Raw genomic sequence first — 22689 nt, forward strand, 5'->3', positions numbered from 1 at the left:
TCTGGTGAGAAATGGGTAGAATCTTAGCATTGAGGCACATGTGACTTAGCGAAACATGTTGGCCTATAAATATGATCCTGTGAAGTCTTCCTATACTGAAGCCAAGACTAGCCCTCTGGGTTTCTAATATTATCTGCTGATTATTGTAGGTCTCTGCTATGATGCACAGCAGTGTAGGAAACACCAAAGTTTTAGTTCAATATTTCCCTCTTCTTCCCACCCCCCCTTTTTTTTAAAGATTTATTTTATTTATTTGAAAGTCACAGTTAACAGAGAGGCAAAGGCAGAGAGAGAGACAGAGAGAGAGAGAGAGGGAGAGAGAGAGAGATCTTTCATCTGCTGGTTCACTCCCCAAGTGGCTGCAACGGCCAGAGCTGAGCCAATCTGAAGCCAGGATCCAGGAGCTTCTTCAGGTCTCCCATGTGGGTGCAGAGGCCCAAGGACTTGGGCCATCCTCCACTTCTTTTGCAGGCCACAGCAGAAAGCTGGATTGGAAGTGGAGCAGTCATGACTCAAACTGGTGCCCATATGGGATGCCAGTACTGCAGGTGGTGGCTTTGCCTGCTAAGCCATCACTCTGGCCCCTCTTCTTCCCCTTTTGAATGAAGTCTAGTAAGATAGTGGATAAAGCTCTTAGAATCCGATTAGTCTGAGACCTAGCTCTTCCACTTACTGGTGGAGCCTCAGTTTCTATTATCTGCCAATGAAGATAATAATTACCACTTAACTCTACTAATCACCCTTCAGTCCCTTCCCAGCAAGGATCATGAATTACTTTTTGTCGTACACTGCTCAGTACATAGCATGCAGCATGCTTTGACACATGCCTTCAGGTGCAAGTTATACTCAATTCAGAATAGTATATTCCAGTGACAATTTCACTTTTATTCCAGTGATAATTTTTATTCCAATGATAATTTCAGTCTAATGGTAGTGGCCTCTTAGAGAACTCTGTTAAAGTAAAAACACCCAGGAAGAATACAACATGACTATTTAGATATTTCTGTCCATTTATCACACAAGTGGGGAGCAGGCTGCATCTGCCACATGCTTACTGACACTGAACTGGATAGGTCTTTAAGTTCCTTTTGGCACAAATAGTTCACATTTCATGATTTGCTGCAGAATTGTGTCTCAAGTCAGTTCAGTTTCCTGGAGAGGTGATATATTTGGACAAGGTCATAGAACTAATTGCAGGGTGAGTTGACAATAGTTGTTCAGTATATCTCAATGATCTTCATATACAACAATATCCATTACTTAATATTTAAATTCTGGTAGAATTCTCAGCATCTTCAGACTAAGGAATGAGCACTGGGGGTAATTTCTAGAAAGTTCTAAGGAGCATGTGTGTGTGTGTGTGTGTGTGTGTGTTGAGACAGGAAGGCCTTAGAATCATGAGGCTCTCCCTGGTAATTTCAGAAGGCAAATCAACTACTAAACAGACTTTCACTGAAGGCCTCTACAGGCAAAGATGCAAGGCCCTAGAAACATAGATTGATAACATGAGGACTCTGCTCCAGGGCTTACAGACCCATAAACAAACAGTAAAAAAAAAAATAGAATAAGTGAGGTAACAGAGATATGCTTAAAGCTCTGCAATGCAAAGGGGGCAGGGTGGCTCACTGCACAGAGTCAAAGAAGGCTTAACTTAAGGAAGTTACTACTGAGCTGTTTCTTTCAGAGTCATGTTTCTCCCAGCCACAGAAGGAAAAGGGTGTTCGTTAGAGGGAAGAGTATGTGCCAAGGCAAGGGGCTGGGAGCCTAAAAGGAGTTCTGTGTGAAAGGAGCTTTGGGGTGTGATGAATGGGGTAGAGGTGGGGAGAACAAGGGCAGTGTGGGGGAGGACTCTGGGGAGATAGGATGTAGCCCGCTTTGAAGGAGTCCATAAAGGCTGATAAGACATATATGTAAATAATGATAAGACATGATAGAATGATCCAGTGCTGTTCAGAGGATCAAAGGAAATGCAGGGGATCTCAGAGAAGGGAGGGATGGTTTCCCACTGGGGCTTAGGGATCATGTCACTGATAAGTCAGGCAGGGATCATATTGGTCCTTTTAACTGTTGGATTTCAAGTTTAAGTTAAAGATCTGCAATATAATTATCTGCCAAGTCATGTTCTCTTTGAACCATATCTTTAACTTGATAGACATGATCCTAAATTCCAACAAACTGAGCAGCAGGGTGGCCCTTCCCATTACATAGCATGTTTCCTGTTTTCTTCATCCTGCTTCTTGCATTTTAAAGATTCATTTATTTATTTGGGAAAGTCAGAGCTACAGAGAAAGAGGGAGAGATTGAGAGAGAGAGGACTTCCAACCACTAGTTTGCTCCCCAGATGACCACATTGGTCAGGGGTGGGTCAAGCTGAAGCAAAGAGCCAAGAGTTTCTTCTAGGTCTTCCACGTGGGTGGCAGGAACCCAAACCCTTGGGCCATCTTTCACTGCTTTTCCCAGGCCATTAGCAGGGAGCTGGATCAGAAGTGGAGCAGCCGGGACATGAACTAGTACCCCTTATGGGATGCTGGTGCCACAGGCTGTGACACCCACTATGCCATAATGCTGGCCCCTACCAACTTGTTTCTATTACCAGTGCCTAGAACAGTGCCTGATTCCAATAGCTGCTGAATATTCATGAAAGCAGTTTTTAAAACAATGTATTTTTACTCTGACAAGCCAAATTATAGCTTTGTTTAGTATCTTTAAAATATCCAATCCCTTAGTTGCCATTATTACAACTGTATTTGTCTTGCATCTGGATTTCTAACTTACAAAATATGTTAACAGAATCCACAGACACAACTTCAGAAAGCTTCATTCTCGTTTTCAAAAACTCTCCCTGTGCCAGCTGGGGGAGGTGGGCAGCGAGTGTGCTTTCGTGAGAGCTCACCATTTCTGGGCTGAAGTCCACAGCCACTCCCTGCTGTGCGGTTGGCTGCCATGTCATCTCAGACCCAGGGCAGCTCCTCTGTCTTGTTCTTTGCCCACTGAATGCACAGGCTTTGAGAGTGTTGGATGGAAGTGGAAAGCATTAGCATCTTGGAAAGGATGTACTTAGGGCGTTTGTGGCCTTCGTTGGTTCTTTCCAGAGCTCTGGCTGCTCTGCTAAGACAGGAAAGCTTCCACATCTGCAGGGATGAACGAGTGTGCTGCTGCACAAACAGCATCTGCCAGAGCCATCCTGCCCGGAACTGTAACACTGACTGTGCTTGATTATCACTGTCAAGTGGATCATCAGTGAAAATCATTATCAACCCTCTATGTTCTACTTTTTCTAAAAATGGTTCCATTTTTATTTTGTTTTATGTTCAGATGTCAAAAGTACTGGGTGCACATAGGGTTGTTTTTTTTTTTTCAGCTGAAGAAGAGATTGCATTATATATGAAGTTTCACAGTCTATCACTTCTTGAAAATTTTGAATCTCTTGTGATTTTAGAAAACACTAAAGAAGGCTGTCTTTCATAATGGTTTTACCATCCTCTCCTCCACCCAAAATGAAAGCCCTTAGAATTCTCTCTTCCATATCTTTCACAACTTCATTCTCTAGTCCTCTTAATTCTATGTCCAAATTATTCTCACATGGATTCTGTCTCACCCCAGAACCTTAACTGAGGTCTCCATCTGGGTCATTCTAACAGCCTCATAACCAGTCACCCTGGCTCCAAGATCTTCTTATCAGGGTGGCCTTTGCACTGCTACTGAGCTGAGCTCCTTAAAACACAGGTTAATCTATATCACTCTGTCTTCTGAAGCCATGCGCAGCTCCTTATCACATAGCAAATAAAATGCAAAATCCACAACATGCTATTCAAGGCCACATGGAATATTGCAAATATTTTATTAGCCAACCTTTGGAAATGAAAAATGAGAAGAAGAAAAATAAGTGAATAAAATAAATCAGGTATACTATATAATAACTATTATCTAAACCTACTGCAAAAGAATATATGTGTGGCTGTGGGTGTGTGTATATGTAGACAGATAAATAGATAAACAGAGATATGCATATGAGGGGTCTTCAAAAAGTTCAGAGACAGTGTATATTATGGAAAAAATGCATGTTTTTTTTTTTTTTTTTTTTTTTGACAGGCAGAGTGGACAGTGAGAGAGAGAGACAGAGAGAAAGGTCTTCCTTTTGCCGTTGGTTCACCTTCCAATGGCTGCTGCCGGCGCACCACGCTGATCCGAAGGCAGGAGCCAGGTGCTTCTCCTGGTCTCCCATGAGGGTGCAGGGCCCAAGGACTTGGGCCATCCTCCACTGCACTCCCGGGCCACAGCAGAGAGCTGGCCTGGAAGAGGGGCAACCTGGACAGAATCCGGCGCCCCGACCGGGACTAGAACCCGGTGTGCCAGCACCGCAGGCAGAGGATTAGCCATTGAGCCATGGTGCTGGCCAAAAATGCATGATTTCAAAGTTTTCTGTACCAAAAAAAACCCTCTTAATTCCATTTCCCATCAACTTTTTGAAGACCGTGTGTATAAATACACATCATAATATTATGTTATTATTACAGAGAGGCAGAAGCAGAAGGGAGAGAGAGAGAGAGAGAGAGAGAGAGAGAAGAGAGAGAGAGAGGTCTCCCATCCACTGGTTCACTCCCCAAATGCCTGCAACAGTCAAAGCAGGGCTAATGCAAAGCCAGGAGCTTCCTCCAGGTCTCCCATGCAGGTGCAGGAGCCCAAGGACTTGGGCCATCTTCTACTGCCTTCCCAGGCCATAGCAGAGAGCTGGATAGGAAGTGGAGCACCTGGGTCTTGAAATGGCGCCGATATGGGATGCCAGCACTACAGATGATGGCTTTACCCGCTATGCCACAGAGCCAGCCCCAGCAAGTGCAATTTAAAAATTTACTCTGTAATGCCAGTAAACAAAGCACAGAAACCACCAAAATTTAAAAATACTTTTAAAGAGATCTGTGTTAACCGCTGGCCCTTGTGGTGACAAGATCAAAAGATATCTCCACAGTCTTTATATACATGCTTACTACAGGCCAGGCCACGTTCTAAGGGCTTTACAAGCATTTGATCTTATTTATTTATTTATTTATTTTTATTTTTATATTTTTGACAGGCAGAGTTAGTGAAAGAGAGAGACAGAGAGAAAGGTCTTCCTTTTTCCGTTGGTTCACCCCCCAAGTGGCTGCTATGGGCCAGCGCCTTGCGGCCGGCGCGCTGCGCTGATCCGAAGCCAGGAGCCAGGTGCTTCCTCCTGTCTCCCATGCGGGTGCAGGGCCCAAGGACCTGGGCCATCCTCCACTGCACTCCCGGGCCACAGCAGAGAGCTGGCCTGGAAGAGGAGCAACCGGGACAGAATCCGGTGCCCTGACCGGGTCTAGAACCCGGTGTGTCGGTGCCACAGGCGGAGGATTAGCCTATTAAGCCACAGCGCCAGACAATTTATTTATTTATTTATTTATTTTTGACAGGCAGAGTTAGACAGTGAGAGAGAGAGAGAGAGACTGAGAGACAGGAAGCATTTGATCTCATAACAACCTTATAAAATGGATATTATTTCCCAGTTTATAAACAAGGAAACTGAGGCACATGGAAATTAAAGTTGCACTAGAAGTGAGAAAAGTAGAATTCGTACTAAGGCAGCTTGGTTCCAAAGTTGCCCCCTTAATGAAAACCTATATTTAGAGCCATTGGAGAGTTCATGGGAGAAGTCAGAGCCAGTTAAGGGTAGAGGATGCCTAGGAAGTATCTAAAGCTGTCAGGACTTGACTGGTGCAGAACAAAACAGGGTGGTCAGGAGGATAATGCGTATATGATGTTTTGGGGAAGTAATTTTAATGCTAGTGATATTTTCACATTCATACTTAATTTGTTACTATAAAAGAATAAGTCATTAAATTTTCAACTTTTATCCTGGGTGTTGTGGGGCAAGATTAAGCCACTGCTTCTGATGCTGCCATCCCATATTGGAGTGTCAGTTGAGTCCTAGCTACTCTGTTTCCCATCCAGTTTCCTGCTAATGTGCCTGGGACGGCAGCAGAAGGTGGTCAGGGTACTTGGGCCCCTCCTACATGTGTGAGAGACTGTGATGGAGTTCTTGGCTCCTGGTTTTAGCCTGGCCCAGTCCTGGCTGTCATGGCCATTTGGGGATTGAACCAGCAGATGGAAGATCTCTATCTGTGTCTGTCTCTTGCTCTATCTCTCTGCCACTTTGCCTTTCAAATAAATAAAATAAATATTTGAAAGGCAGATCTTAAAGATCTGTTTTATTTATTTGAAAGGGCAGTCCTTAAGATTTATTTTATTTATTTGAAAGACAAAGTTACACAGAGATAAGGGGGTAGAGAAAGAAAGAGAGAGAATCTTCCATCCACTGGACACTTCTAAATGGCCACAATCGAAGCCAGGATCGTAGAACTCCATTGGGATCTCCCATGTTGGTGGCAGGGTCCCAAGCACTTGGGCCATATTTTGCTGCTTTCCTAGGTGCATAGGCAGAAAGCTGGATGGGAAGTAGAATAGTTGGGATTTGAACCAATGTTCATATGGGATGCTGATGTCACTGGTGCTGACTTAACACACTGCATCACAATGCTGGCCCCTGAATAAACAAATCTAAAAACAATATTTGTCAGCTTTTAAAAATCATGGATAATAATCTGTATAGAAGAAACTCTACTTAATGTCAAGATCAAGTTGAGGGGGAGTCAACAATGGGGCTAGAGCCAGAGATGGTGAAGTTCAGAAATAAAGTTGTTATCCTCATTATTTGTTCATTTTAAAAAAATCATTTATTTTATTTATTTATAAGTCAGAACTGCAGAGAGAGAGGGAGAGAGAGAAAGAGAAGGAGAGAGAGAGAAAATCTTCCATCTGCTGGTTCACTGCCCAAATGGCCCAACAGCCGGTGCTGGGCCAGGCAGAAGCTGGGAACCAGGAGCTTCTTCTGGGTCTCCCACGTGGTTGCAAGGGCCTAAACACTTTGGCCATCCTCACTCTTTTTCCAGATGCATTAGCAGTGAACTGGATCAGAAATGGAGCACCTGGGACTCGAACCAGCACCCATATGGGAAGCCAGCAGACTGTAGCTTAACCCGCTGCACCATAACACTGGCACTATTTGCTCATTTTTTAAAGTGATAGTTTATTGGCTTGATTTTTAGGGTCACAACATGTTCATGGTATCAAAATGAAAACATTTTTCTTGAAAGAGAGACATGCAGGAGCAGGCTAAGTAGTGAGTGTTAACCACAGGCATTGCTGCCATCCACTCAGCTGCCAAAGGAGTGGTCCTTGGCTACTTTACCTCTTTTCTATCCCTCTCCCAACTCCCTATGCAATCGTATTTATTCCAGAAGCAGAAGAAAACCTCAGGCCAAGTGACAGAAGGGAAGTGCTTCTCAGTTCTGGTTGTCAGGAAGGGCAGACAGCACTTTTGCAATGGATGAGATTGCAAATTTGCAGGAAGTGGAAGACAAAAGATAGGACACATTTTGAAATCTCTTTCTGTAGTATTTTTTTTAAAGATTTATTTATTTATTTGAAAGTCAGAGTTACAGAGAGAAGGAGAGGTAGAGAGAGAGAGAGAGAGAGAGAGAGAGAGAGAGAGGTCTTCCATCCGCTGGTTCATTCCCCATATGGCCACAATGGCTGGAGCTATGCCGATATGAAGCCAGGAGCCAGGAACTTCTTATGGGTCTCCCATGTGGGTGCAGCATGGCATTCCTGAGGTCAATTCACTGTACCCAGCCCTGTAACTCTTAAATGAGGCTGAGATCAGAATGGTAGTTCAGGCCCCACAGGGAACTCTGTTCTTTCTATTACATATTGATTCCCTCGGTCTGCCACTCAGCTGAATGTTCTCAGCCATCCCCAGTCCTCAGGGAGCTCCTTCTAGTTTCATTTATTCAGTTCCAAGCCTGGGGGCACTGACAGAGGCTGCAAGGAGCTCAGCCTGCAGGTGGTCTTTGGAAACTAGGGAGAATGTGGGTGAATGCATTAAACAAAGCAAATATCTGGCAGGAAACCAGCTTCTAATCTTGAACCTGGGTTCAATTTATTTTCTTTTCATTTTAGGTTTCTGAGTCCCAGATCTCCACCTCCTGGAGATGCTTTAACAAATAAGAGAAAATATAAGGGCAGGCATTTGGCATGGTTAGGATGCCAGAATCCCATATTGGGGCACCTGGGATCAGGTTCCACTTCCACTTCCAATCCAGCTTCCTATTAATGGGTTATTTTGGGAGACAACAGATGATAGTTCAAGTATTTGGTTCCTTGCTACCGATGTGGGAGGCATGTGGGCATTTGGGGAGTAAACCAGAAGATAGAAGATCTCTTTCTCTCTTTCAAATAAAATGAAAATAAAAATCAGCTTTTAAAAAGGAGAAAAGACAGTTATTAAGGAGTTAGAGCACAGTTTCTTCTCACCAGGAAGCACAACCTGAGGTTTTATTACATTTGCAGCTTCCTGGTTTGCCCATCCCTCTCATGCCATGGGCCTATGCTCAGGGTCACGGAGGTAGAGAAAGAGCTACAGGTCAGGGCATCTTCCTGAGTGTGAGGTTTTGGAAATACAAGGTACCATTCATCATCTTCTGCACAGATGCCCTCTTGCTTGCTTGCCCCGTCTCAGAAGACGTTGCGGCCATCCATCTAGCTGCCTAAGGCAGACATCTGGGAGTGGTCCTTGGCTACATTTCTTCTTTTCTATCCCTCTCCCAACTCTCCATGCAATCATACTAATTCCACTCTTTAAATGGCACTTTAGGCCATGTACTTTTCTCAATTTTTAGTGGATCCAACTAGGTGAATCAAGGTTGGGTTTCAGTCTCTATAATTGGCATCTCCCAAATAGGACACTTGCTTGACTGCCAGGTAGATCCAAATGACAGCTAGAGAGGATAAGGAACATGTAAAGGCACACATAGTTATTGACAGTACAGAGGGGAATCCAGGCTGCCCAATTCCAAGTCCTGCAATCCTCCTGGACAACACCTTACTCCATTTGTTCATTCATTTAGTACACTGTATTGGGCTCCTAATAGGTGCCAGAGTGCCAGACATAATCACTTAACCTCCCTCTAAGGATTCTCCATTGTCACCTCTAGGGTTGGCTCCCTATGTTGGATTATGGTTTTCTGCTTGCTAATTTCTGTCACCTCACTCTTGAATATTCTTAACCACAGGGCACTGCAGGCCTTCTCATTCCAGGAGTACCCAAGTTGGCTTCTTTGTGGCTTTCTTATAAACAGCTTCTGAGCTAGTGAGACCAACAGAAAATACTTGTACACACATTGAGGCACTTCTCCAGTGGAAAAGACTCTCTGAGTTCAACACTGAAACCACAAATGAGTGGAAATATTTCCCTCCAGACCATACTCCTCCACTTAGGAAAAGGGGAACAAGGAAGAGCTGATCTGCTTCAGCTTTCAATCCTATTACACTCTATGACTTCTTGGGAAGGATGAACCTAAAATGTAAGTTTTCAGTATATGCAGGATTTCACTGATTCATTGAACACATGGTAACCGTGGTATACTACATGCCAGGCACTGGGATGGATGCCAGGAATATGGTGCTTTATCACAAATGCTGATCTTGCCTGAAGATATTGTAGGCTAACACAATCTGATCTCAATCATTACTTAATTTCTTTTCTTTTTTTTTTAAGAGTTATTTGTTTATTTGAAAGGCAGAGTTACAGAGAGGCAGAGGGAGAGAGAGAGAGAGACAGAGAGAGACAGAGAAAGTCTTCCATCCACTGGTTCACTCCCCAGATGACCGAAACGGCTGGAGCTGTGCCGATCTGAAGCCAGGAGCCAGGAGCTTCTTCCGGGTCTCCCACAAGGGTGCAGGGGCCCAAGCAGTTACGCCATCTTCTATTCTTTCCCAGGCCATAGCAGAGAGCTGGATTGGAAGTGGAGCAGCCAGGTCTCAAATCGGTGCCCATACAGGATGCCGGTGCTTCAGGCCAGGGTATTAGCCCACTGTGCCATAGCGCCAGCCCCTCCAATTTCTTTTTAAATATAATAATTTTTGGATACTATCTTCACTGTAGTTATAGGATTATAGAATCATAGACTCTAGGAGACATAAGGAGCTTTCATTTAAGCCAATGTCTTTTCTCCTTAGCCAATGTTTAAATCCCATTTAAAATATCCCCATCAAATGAATATGTTCATCCTTGGACACATCCAATAACAGAGGATTTACCACCTCTGCTCCCTGGGCTTCTATGGGACAAGATAGTCTCTTCAGCTCTGAGTAAGCTCTGGACTACATACGGCTGGTTATTGTGTGCCCAAGGCCTTCTCCAAACACTTCCCCTTGATTCCTTCTTTCCTCATAAAGATGGTTTTGAGCTCCTTCTCTATTCAAGGGGGCAGCAGAACTACTCCTTCCCACTCTGGAAATATGAAAAGAGTCTCCACATAAACAAAATTATTTTCTTTTATTCTCCCACATGAAGTACGGCGATGATGTGACTACAAAAAGCAAATTTTTCCCAACTCTGCCACACAATATTGCATGCATAACTCTGAATATAGCTTTGAAACAAGCAGACCAACTTTACTATTCACAAACTAGAGCTAACTGTATTGAGTCTTCAATACAGTTGTATTAAAGGGTGGCTGTACATTCTTGGGTTCCTCTCCAAAGTTAACCTCAGAAAGATTTACTTTTATTGAATTAAAAAGTACTTTCTTTCTTTATTGTAAAAACAATCCTGTTGGTATTCTATTGCACAGTAGAGTAATAATAGTTAATAACAACGTACTGTACTTTCCTAAATAGCTAGAAGAAAGACTTCTGAATGTTCACAGTACAAAGAAACCTTGAGTAAATGAAGCACTGGATGCTAATTATCCTAATATGACCATTGAAATGTTTGCATATTTCAAAATATTACACCGTACCCCATAAATATGTACAATTACTGTTAGTTAATAAATACAAAAAATTTTTAAAATGTATTAAAATACATAATGAATTTTGAACTAAATATTCCAGCAAGTATTAATTGGACACTCATCATGTAGTGGACACTGTGATGGGTTCTGGATGGAATGTGGGGGAAAAAAAATCTCTAACCTTAGGGCACCTACAGCCCAGAGTCTGAATATAAGTGTCTCTCCAAGGGTCATACAGCTTGAAATAAAGCCAGGATGAGTCCTCAGAAGCAAGTCATCATGGCCTGAGCTAGGAGCTCAAAAATAGTACACATTGTTATAATTATCACCACAGTGAACAAAGACATAACCATATTAATGCTAATAATGCCTCAAGGTGTTATAATTTCCTTTTAAGAATGTGTAGAAACAGAAGACTTTAGTGGTTTTTTTTTTTTAATGAAAAATAACCATTATGTCACCTAGTGTCTCATTTTCTCCTAGAAACCCCCACTCTTCCTATAAATCAAGGAGTTTTATAATAAATGAGCTAGTTCAGATCCTACCCAGTGAGTATTTATTAAAATCTGGGTCACGGCAGGAGCCGCGGCTCACTAGGCTAATCCTCCGCCTAGCGGCGCCGGCACACGGGGTTCTAGTCCCGGTCGGGGTGCCGGATTCTGTCCTGGTTGCCCTTCTTCCAGGCCAGCTCTCTGCTATGGCCCGGGAAGGCAGTGGAGGATGGCCCAGGTGCTTGGGCCCTGCACCCGCATGGGAGACAGGAGGAAGCACCTGGCTCCTGGCTTCGGATCGGTGCAGCGCCGGCCATAGCAGCCATTTAGGGGGTGAACCAATGGAAGGAAGACCTTTCTCTCTGTCTCTGTCTCTCTCTCACTGTCTAACTCTGCCTGTCAAAAAAAAAAAAAAAAAAAAAAAAGTCACTTTCCTAGCTTGGTCAAACTGAACATGAGATTCCAGTGCAGGACAGCAGCTTCATCGAGGAAGGTGCAGTCGCATGGACAGATGCGGTACCAGGTTACCTTCCTCCTTCTCCCTGTCCACTACAGCGATTGTGCTATCCATATCCAGTATTCAGCCATTTTCTTATCATTCGTGTTGTGCATGACAGCATTTGCTTCCAACATCAAGGAAGCATTCAAGTTTTCTAAAAGCTATGCCTTGGCCTTCTAATAATTTCACCTAACAATCTGCTTATTGTTTGGTAAAGGACTTATAGAAATGGAAGAGTTATTTATTGTAAAATACATAGTCTTATCTCTCAGTAGAAACCACTGTTCTTCCTGTTTCTGTGTTACTGTGAGATAACCCACCATCTTGGGTGGTGCATGCATGAAACCATCAGCTAACATCTGATTCAGGAAGGGAAGTGACCACAGGATGTCACCATCTGTGTCAGAGGGGTGCACGTATTTGACAGGAAGGACTTCACATTTACCAGTAAAGCAGAATTACATGTGTGAGAAGGTGTTCCATGTCTAGCATGCTACTGGGGTGAGAGTTCTCTCACATTAAGTATCCTCCACTGACCCTGTATGTTGCCAAGATTTTTAAATAAACATGCTCTGTGTGTTTGAGTTTTAATAATATTGGTATTTATAGCAGCTAATTTTAACTACAATTAGACAGGCATTGTGCTTGACACTTTAAATACTTTATCTCAGATAATCCACACAATAATCCTCTGAGGTAAGCATTCTTATTTTGGTTTCATAAAAGAAAACTTGCTGAGAGGGGCAAGTGGCTTGTTCAGGGTAACTTAGCTGATGAGGTTCAGGCCCAGGAGTGGGATGTCTAGTTGAGTACAGTCTCTTCTGAGCTTCTGATCCAGCTTCCTGCTAATGCACGTGGGACACAGGGGATGATGTTCCAAGGGTTTAGGTTTCTGCCACTCATGAGGATCTCCTGGTGAAATTCCTGTCTCCTAGCTTTGGCCTGATCTGGCCTTGGCTCTTGTGGGCATTTGGGGAGTGAAGGATCAAATGGAAGATATTCCCTCCCTGTGTTTCCCTCTCTGTACTGCCCTTCAAGTACATACATACATAAATCTTTAATAAAGAAAAAGATTCGTGCCCAGGACAGTGAATCCTTTTACTGTCTTGTGATCTTTTTACTCTCTTACCCCACCACCCATACTCCTGAATCTCAATCCAGAAAAGAGGGACCACACCCAGAATGCCCTCCAGTTCCTGTGAGGGGGAAGATGGCTTACTACCATTGTATTCCCCCCTCAGAGAATACAACATATGGGGGTCGCAATAAATGCTTTGTAAGTGAAAACATAGACACAAACCAGAATATAATGCTGGAGCTGGGATTTCTGGATCCTAGTTCAAAATTACAGAAACACCACTCTTTTAAGATTAATGAAGCAGATTACCTTATGTGGTCTCTTTAATAATAACCTTGCAGTGACTAAACAGTAAAAACCCTGTGGCTCCAAATTGCACAACCTCTTGCTGTCCAAAGCCAGGGAGAAATAACTGCTCCAATCCTTAGTGTGCCACTCAAAAGTAGCTGGGCAAAGACATGCACTGCACAGATACAAAGAAGAAAACTTGCCGCTGTGTACAAATGGAGAGGCTTCCCCAGAAATACAAATCAGTGAGAGCTGTGCAGAGAACATGGGAGAACGCTCCCCTTTATACAAGACTCGCTTCACTTTCAGGAGATACAGACTGAGGTGCAAAGTTCTCAGCCATTAGCGTTTAAGATCCAGACATTTGAAAGTCTGCATTCCACTTGAAATGGAAGAAACAGGGTACAGATGCATGTGTGGCATTCAGCAATCCAACAAAGACAGAAGACTTGGATAATACAACTTGCTGCGCTGATGGAGGGGTTCCTAGTCTCCAGGTCTTACACTGTTTGTTTTAATCCTTCTAGCATTCTGAAGTGTAGGTATATTTTACAGATGTGGAAATAAAACCTGGAGAGTTAATTTGCTCAGCTTCTCCTTGTTGATGAATGTAGAGCTGAGAGAATTGAACTCAAGTCTGCCTGACTCTAACGCCTAAGCTGTTAACCATGAATGCTAATCATTAACGATACCTAACTAACTTATTCATTTATTCCATGGTGCACCAGGATGAGAGGTTAAATATTAGAAACCCACTGCATATTCGTCCTTATTTACAATTATGTAAATGCTGAATTTCTAGGGGCACACTCAAACCTATAGGCCTATAGCATGGATGCTATCATTCTAAATTCATCTTTTTGCTGTTAATTTAAGCCCTGGAATAACAACTTATTGTAGATAATATGCAGAGACATCTGGACTCAGTGCCTCCAACCTGACAATTTTACTCAAGAAACTAATGCCTAAACTGGGCAAAGCAGATAAGCAGCAGCCGTTACAGACTTGAGCCTAATGAAAAACACTGTTTGTTTCACTTACGTTTGTAGACTGGAAGAGGAGCTACTTGGCACAGCACAGTCATTGTTTCATTTAATCCTCTAAAGAATATTTTGAGGTAAGTAGGAAAAGTAATATTATCCCTATTATACAGACGACGAGACACTCAGAATTTTAAAACTATGGCCGGCGCCGCGGCTCAATAGGCTAATCCTCCGCCTGCAGCACCGGCACACCGGGTTCTAGTCACGGTTGCCCCTCTTCCAGGCCAGCTCTCTGCTGTGGCCAGGGAGTGCAGTGGAGGATGGCCCAAGTGCTTGGGCCCTGCACCCCATGGGAGACCAGGATAAGCACCTGGCCCCTGCCTTCGGATCAGCGCAGTGCACTGGCCATGGTGGCCATTGGAAGGTGAACCAACGGTAAATGTCTCTCTCTCTCACTGTCCGCTCTGCCTGTCCAAAAAAAAAAAAAAATTTTAAAACTAGTTGAGTGGTAGAAATAAGACTCCAGCTCAAGTCCTTAGAATCCAAAACCTAAATAAATGAACTTCTAAGCTCTTTAAAAATACTGTAGGGGCAGGCATTTGGCATACCAGTTTCTGTTAAGATAAAGTTAAGATAACTTAAGAGGTGATTAGCATATAATATGCACTCAGTGGACACATGTTGAGTAAATACAAGTTTGAGATGAGTTTTGAAGGATGAAGGAAAGCTTAGCAGGCAAAGGAAGAGGAGTGGAGAATGAGTACAATCACAAATATAATAAAAATTGGTTAATTGGTTTTTGAGATTATATTATCAGTAGTAAACTGGATTTGTTGAATTGGAGGGATTATAGGCAAGAAGGCCAAGTGAAAACAGAGCAGTAATCCCAGTGAAAATGCAGACGACTTGGTGTTCACTCAGTAGTAATGGGGGCAGTGCCCAGTGGGGACTCAATTTCCTATGAATGAATGCTTGCTCTCCCTCACTAGGGTGTAAACTATGTCAAATACTGAAATACTATAGCACCTAACTCAATGCTGTACAGCCCATGAACATCCATCAGAAGTTGTGTTGACGACGGATTCACTGAGATGGGATGGGAGTGGAAGAGGTGGGGGTTAAGGGAGAAGGAGGAAGGGAATCAGGGCTGGCAACAAGGATCAAAATGTTATCAAATTTTTTCACGAGTTTAATGATGCATTCAAGTGCTTAAGATTTTTTTTTTTTTTTTTGACAGGCAGAGTGGACAGTGAGAGAGAGAGACAGAGAGAAAGGTCTTCCTTTGCCGTTGGTACACCCTCCAATGGCCACCGCGGCCGGCGCGCTGATCTGATGGCAGGAGCCAGGAGCCAGGTGCTTTTCCTGGTCTCCCATGGGGTGCAGGGCCCAAGCACCTGGGCCATCCTCCACTGCACTCCCTGGCCACAGCAGAGGGCTGGCCTGGAAGAGGGGCAACTGGGACAGAATCTGGCGCCCCGACCGGGACTAGAACCCAGTGTGCCGGTGCCGCTAGGCGGAGGATTAGCCTAGTGAGCCGCGGCGCTGGCCAGTGCTTAAGATTTAATGAAATAAATTTTAAGGTAAGAAAATCATTAAGGATGTGCAGTATTTTCTTTAATGTAAAAGATTTGAATTACCTAACTAAATCAGCAATAGAATATTATTAGATCAATTACACAATAACAGAACTGAATAAAAATAATATTATCAAGGTATGCTCAAAGATATAAATAAATTGGTAATTTATAGTTCTATTTAAAAGGTAATAGACATTAATTATTATGTTCTGAGTTATCCCACTTTTGTTAACAAATATATGCACAAAAAGGTTTGAGATAATTGTATATAAATAGAAGTTTAAAGTTTGTTGTACACTGATGGGATTCTTCTACTCTCTTTTACTTCTCTGTTACCTATTTTTAAAATAAGAAATAAGTAATAAGAAAAAAGCCATTTGGGGCCAGCGCTGTGGCACAGCAGGTTAACGCCTTGGCCTGAAGCACCGGCATCCCATATGGGTGCTGATTCTTGTCCCAGCTGCTCCTCTTCCGATTCAGCTCTCTGCTATGGCCTGGGAAAGCAGTAGAAGATGGCCCAAGTCCTTGGGCCCCTGCACCCACATGGGAGACCCAGAAGAAGCTCCTGGCTCTGGGCTTCGGATTGGCACAGCTCTGGCCGTTGCAGCCATTTGGTGAGTGAACCATCAGATGGAAGACTTTCTCTCTCTGCCTCTCCTCTCTCTGTGTAACTCTGACTTTCAAATAAATAAATAAATCTTTAAAAAAAAAGCCATTTTAAAAATTGTAAATCAAATGAGAAAACTGAATTAGGAATGAAAACAGAGAAAGGTAAAAGGAAGAAACATGCAAAGTGTCTTCAAAAATTCATGAAAATGTGCATTATGAAAAAACATGCATTTATTTCAAAATTTTTTCACCAAAATAAATTTTTTAAAATATTTTAAAAAAAATTTTTGAGAGCTAGAGAGACAGAAAAAGAGATGGAGAGACCAGAGACAGAGAGAGCTCCCATCTGCTGATGCACTTCCCAGATGCCTACAAAGTTCAGGACTGTCTGGGCTGAAGCTGAGAGGCCAGAACTCAATCCAGGTCTTTCCCACTTGGGTGGCAGGGACCGATCTACTTGAGGCGTCACCTGCTGCCTCCCAGGGTCTGCGTTGGTAGGAAGCTGCAGTCAGGATCCTAACCAGGAATCAAACCCTAGCACTCTGATATGGGACACAGGCATCTTAACCAGCATCTTAATGGCTAGCCTAACACTTACTCCAAAGTTATATTTTAATTCCATTTTCCATGAAGTTTTGGAAGTACCTTTGTATACTGGTAGATGGGGATAATAAAGAAAGATAGTGGGAAAAGATGTTAGTATTTTTTTTAATAAAAGATTTTCTCATTTTCCAGCATGTTAGGGGGAAAATATTTTTGTTCTCAGAGTTTTTCTGTATGCTTTCCAAGCCATCAAATTCCTAAATATAACCAAAGATGATGATTTTACAAGCTAGCCAATATAAACATAGTAGATGTTTATATTTCAACATTAACAATGTGACATTGGAGTTGCAAAAGATCTTTCAAGTTGGCTATACTATTTTATTTTTTCAAAAGTTTCCATTTTGAGTATCCTTTTAAAATATACCCTTTGCCCCTCCTCAGGGCTTTAAGTTTCAAGAAAAGGCAAACGAGATTATTATAGCCACATTTGGAAGTGAGAATATGGAAGAAAGGAGGAAGAGAGAAGTGGTAGAAGGGTAAGCACTTAGGTAGGAAGAGGACGGGGAGAACTTCTTGTAGAGCCTTACCCTAAAGTAGTACTGTTGAAACATTCCTAGGAATTCACTTCACCTAGGCTCTTGTTAAAATTCAGATTGTACCCCAACAAGTCTGGGATGGGAGTTCCAGGTGTTGGCCACGCTCTGTTTCATGAACAACTTTGAGTAACAAGGCCTTCGAATCTGGGAATGATCTCTTATATTTCACATGGGCAGTCTCTGGTTGTGCTAACCTCTTTTTACGCAACCTAATGGATTTTGGGGGGAATCAAAATATCAAATAGTTGAAGTTTTCAGAAAGCCATTTACCATGAATAAGTACAGTGTGAGCCACTGTGTATAGAAGTGAGTAAAATAGGGGCTGGCGTTGTGGCTGCTCCATTTCCAATCCAGCTCTCTGCTAACAGCATGGGGAAAAAGCCTGTGGAAGATGGTTCAAGTGCTTGGGTCCCTGCCACCCACGTGGGAGACCCACATGAAGCTCCTGGCTCCTTCAGCCTGGCTCAGCACTGGCTGTTGTGGCCACTTGGAGTGAACCAGGGATGTGAGATCTCTCTCTCTCTCTCTCTCTCTCTCTCTCTCTCTCTCTCTTTCTCTCTCCATCTCTCAGACTTTCAAATAAATAAATCTTTAAAAAATAAATTATGTAATGGGCAGAAGCCCCTGATACACAAATCTTATTTTTTAAAGGGTGTGGTTTTGTGGAGAAAGCTCTGGACTGGTTGTCAGAAGACCTGGTTTCAGTCCTCATGTTCACTAACTAGGTTGTTTGCCTTCATGTCAGCCATTTCTCTCTGTTTCTCTGTTTCCTTTCTATTAAATAAAATAATTGGTCTACAATGGCTTCTGAAGTCTTTTCAGCTCTGACATTTAAGGAGTCTGTGCAGGAGATCCTGCATCAACAGGAAGGGAGGAAAGAAGGAAGTGTCACCACCCACAGAGCTGCCAGGGGTCCTGTACGTGTGATAGTATAATAGCAGAATGTCCCCTTGTCTGCCCAGTTGCAAAAGTTATTGGAGTGCGAGACTGGGAAATTTGCCTGGTATGAAATCCTAGGACTCCAACTTCCTGGTTTTGACAATTGAGAGTCTTGGGAATCAGTCTCAGGCCCTAAGAAATAAGGCAGACCATGTAAACAGGCCCTGCAAAAGCCCCAGTGTAGCTCTGACAGCTGTCAGATTCTCAGGTCCTCAATCCCCAGTTCTAAAGCTACCCTCAGGTTGCACCTCATTCCCCTAAGTGGTCAGCAGCCACTAATTATCCACTTGCTTGTGAACAAATCCAGTTCTTGCAGCAACACAAGCCCTCCTAAGCAGCACCCTACTGGTTCCTGAATCCCCCAGACACTGAAGACTACATCTAACCCTGTGTTGGCCAGGCCTTGGGGAACTGGGCAGGACAGAGGGCTACACTTCTTTCTTTGTGTTTAAGATAGTCCCATTTGCAAAGTGGGGATCAGCCCCCTAATTTGATAAGCACAGGGTGGAATGGGGATCTGTTGGGGTGAGATTACCCCTGCAGCCCCACCTCACACCTCCACAGACCTGCACTCATTGACTTTTAAGTGACTAACCAGGCCTGCTGCCATTCTGACAGACTCACAAATCCCCTCCAAAGATGTCAGCTTCAGGCAGTTTCCTGTGGTTTGCTTAATGCCAGCCGGGAGGGCAGCCAAACTCCATCCACGTTCCTGAAGCCCCTCTCTCAGCAGACACTCCTCCTGAGGCGCTCACTTTGGATGCAGGGACCCTATTTGCTGCAGGAGTTATTTTTCCCTCCGCGCCAGCCTGGGCTGGACTGAATGATGTGGCTGGCTGGGACAAAGGTTGCTTTTTATAACGTTCTTCCTTGGTATTTGCAGTGTCTGGAGAGGCCTTCCTTTCCTCCCATGCTTAATTAGCAGCATTGGAGCATTTCCCTTTCCTCAACAGAAAGTCTGTCCCCACCCCCGAGGCCAGGCAAAGGGGGTGGCAGGTGTGGCTGAACACTGCCTGAGGTTAACCTCAAACTTAAACTTAGAGTCATACTTGCTAGCAGCAACATGAAATGCAGGACTAGCTCCCATTCTGGGCAGAGTGGGCAAGTGAGCACACGTCCCTGGCAAACCAGGCAATTGTTTTCTAGCACCCCAATTAGGTGAGGGGACAGAGAGAAGGGGGTGGAGAACCAATGTGTGTTTGACACATTTGTGAATTGTTTCTACAACAAAGGCTTTTTTAAAAAAAAACAACAGAGTGAAGCTTTATATATTTGAATGAGAACCACACAGAAGAACCTATTGTCAGAAGGAAAAATTGCATGAATAATTGTGCATGACTTCAGTCTTCCCAGTCGAAAATGTTAGGCGTGTTAAGGATGATTATGGGCATTCCAGCATCTGCAGCCTGGGGAAGGAGGCAGGAGCTCCCAGGAGGAGAGCAGACAGGTTATTTAGCAAGACAGGAGAGGGAGGTGGTTGAGGAGCTCTTTGCTTTGTTCCCAGTTTTCCTCTATTGAATTGAGGTGCCCCGTCCTACAAGAAGCCTTCCTGCCTCTGGCTCCTTCTGTCTTCTCTTACTTTACATGTTCTCTTGATAAATGACTTCTGTCTTTTCATTATTGATAGACCACACAGTAGTGAGCGTGGACTCCAGGATCAGACTCTGCCAGTTTCTCAATGTGCAACCTTGGGCAAGTTACTTATTCTCTTTCTTCATCTCTAATACAGGAACCTTCTAGGGTTGTTAAGAGAATTAAATGTGCTAGTACATTGAAAAGACTTAAAACAGTGCCTGATGAATGTACAGCATGCACTCAATAAATTGTTTCAATGACTATGTTTATGTGTATCTCCACTTATTAACACAGGATGCAATATAATGTGGGTCAGTGACTTTCAACCTTCTGATACATATCAGAAGAGATTTGAGGTACTTCAAAAATATATGAGTCTGGGGCCGGTGCTGTGTCACAGTAAGTTAATCCTCCGCCTGTAGCACTGGCATCCCACATGGGTGCCAGTTCGATTCCCGGCTGCTCCACTTCCAATCCAGCTCCCTGCTAATGTGCCTGGGAAGGCAGCAGAAGATGGCCCAAGTACTTGGGTCCCTGCCTCCCACATGGGAAACCTGGAAGAGGCTCCTGGCTCGTGGCTGCTGTCTGGCCCAGCCCCAGCGGTTGCAGCCATTTAGGGAGAACCAGCAGATGGAAGATCTCTTTGTCTGTCTCTGTCTCTCTCTGTAATTCTGCCTTTCAAATAAAATAAATAAATCTTAAAAAAAAAGTACAGTTACCTAGAGCTGATATTACAGATCAATAGGTATTTTCTCTTGTTTTCCCTTGTGTTTCAGCAGATTTATTTCAGAGTTGCTATAACAACTGTAGCCAGAATCTGAACTTTGACCTTACCTTCAGTTTTAATTTCAATATGTCACCCAATCTTTAATTTAGTACACATAATAAAAATTTAAAGACCTCAAGACCATCTAATGTATAATTATATGCATGATAATAAGATAATTATAGTCAACAACTTTTCCTAGCTGTTCTACAATGTTTAAACTGACTACTGATTGTAGGGCATTAAGTCAGACATTTCAACATAGAAATCAGAAACTATAGACAGGATCCCTATTCTTTTTTTTTTTTTTGACAGGTAGAGTGGACAGTGAGAGAGAGAGACAGAGAGAAAGGTCTTCCTTTTGCCGTTGGTTCACCCTCCAATGGCCGCCACGGCTGGCGTGCTGCGGCTGGCGCACCGCACCTATCCGAAGGCAGGAGCCAGGTACTTATCCTGGTCTCCCATGGGGTGCAGGGCCCAAGCACTTGGGCCATCCTCCACTGCACTCCCTGGCCACAGCAGAGAGCTGGCCTGGAAGAGGGGCAACCTGGACAGAATCCGGTGCCCCAACCGGGACTAGAACCCGGTGTGCCAGTGCCGCAAGGTGGAGGATTAGCCTACTGAGCCACGGCGCCGACCAGGATCCCTATTCTTAAATAACTTAGTATTAAAACAAATAAAGATATACATATTGAAAACTGTAAAATAGACTTCTGGAGCCAGACTTTGGGTCTACCTCTTACCTTCGTGGCCTCAGGTAATTCACTTCACCTTGTTGAGCTTCAATTTCCTCATCAACAAAACATGGACTTTGAGGCCTACATCATAGAACTGGTCTGAGTATTCAAAGCAGTCACATGTGTGTCTGGCACATTTTATTAAGTGAAATGATTTTAATGAACAAAGATGCTGTGTTGTGACAGCAGACTTTATTGTCAAAAGTTTCATTATCAAAAGGGAGAGAACTTGGCAAAAGAGGGAAAAAATCAAAGTGGAAAACTAAGCACAAATGCATACCTGACCTCCCACCATATATCTCTTAAAAGATAGAAAGATAACTTTGAAAATCAGTCTGTCCCTACCAGTGCCAGCACACAGGAAAGGAGGTAGAAATTAGAATGAAAATCTGGATGGAGGGGCTGGTGCTGTGGCATAGAGAGTAAAGTGTCCTGGCTATTCACTTCTGATCCAGCTCTCTGCTATGGCCTGGGAAAGCAGTGGAAGATGGCCCAAGTCCTCAAGCCTCTGCAACCATGTGGGAGACACGGCAGAAGCTCCTGGCTCCGGATCGGCCTAGCTCCTGTCTTTGCAACCATTTGAGGAGTGAACCAGTGGATGGAAGACCTCTCTCTCTCTCTCTCTTTCTCTCCCTCTCTCTCTCTCTGCCTTTCTGTAACTCTGCCTTTCAAATAAATAAATCATTAAAAAAAGATAAAATACACTAAGAAAAGGTCATTTTAAATTAAAAAAAATCTGGATGGAAGGCATTTGGGATCAAACTAATGGGAATGCAGAGTAGAATATTCTCATACTCTAAAGAGAAAATTACTTTGAAAGTAAGAGCAGAGACTCTCCAAGCATAGAGGAAACAAGATAAACAGGAAGGGTGAATCTATGGTCAGGATTACTGATCTTTAAACAGCTCTCCAACATAGGTCCCTCTCCAACTTCCTCCGCTGTGGGGAGATATAGTTGGGATGTGGGGACTTGTCGCTCCCCCTCTTCATGGAGGAACGACACTAAACCCTGCCTAGGCTTCCTATCCGAGTCACGGCACCATTATGTCGCTCCCCTTCTTCGCGGAGGAACGACACAGGACCCTGCGCTGTTCTTTTGTCTGCTCGGCCCTTCCCGAGTTTGCTGCTGGTTCT

The 22689-nt window shown here is 43.6% G+C and overlaps 1 pseudogene across 1 annotated transcript in view; it reads left to right on the plus strand.

Annotated features, from left to right (window-relative positions):
- Window positions 1-22255, plus strand: part of LOC108177145 (histone H2A.Z pseudogene) — a 75178-nt pseudogene extending 52923 nt beyond the window's left edge. The window contains exons 2-4 of the transcript XR_016233366.1: window positions 14277-14344; window positions 16140-16401; window positions 22011-22255. The product of XR_016233366.1 is annotated as a histone H2A.Z pseudogene (transcript). The remainder of the gene's footprint in view (window positions 1-14276; window positions 14345-16139; window positions 16402-22010) is intronic.
- The last annotated feature ends 434 nt before the right edge of the window (window positions 22256-22689 follow it).

Source organism: Oryctolagus cuniculus, chromosome 1 (genome assembly GCF_051225735.1).
Source record: "Oryctolagus cuniculus isolate XC-2025 breed Fujian yellow rabbit chromosome 1, ASM5122573v1, whole genome shotgun sequence".
NCBI lineage: Eukaryota > Metazoa > Chordata > Mammalia > Lagomorpha > Leporidae > Oryctolagus > Oryctolagus cuniculus.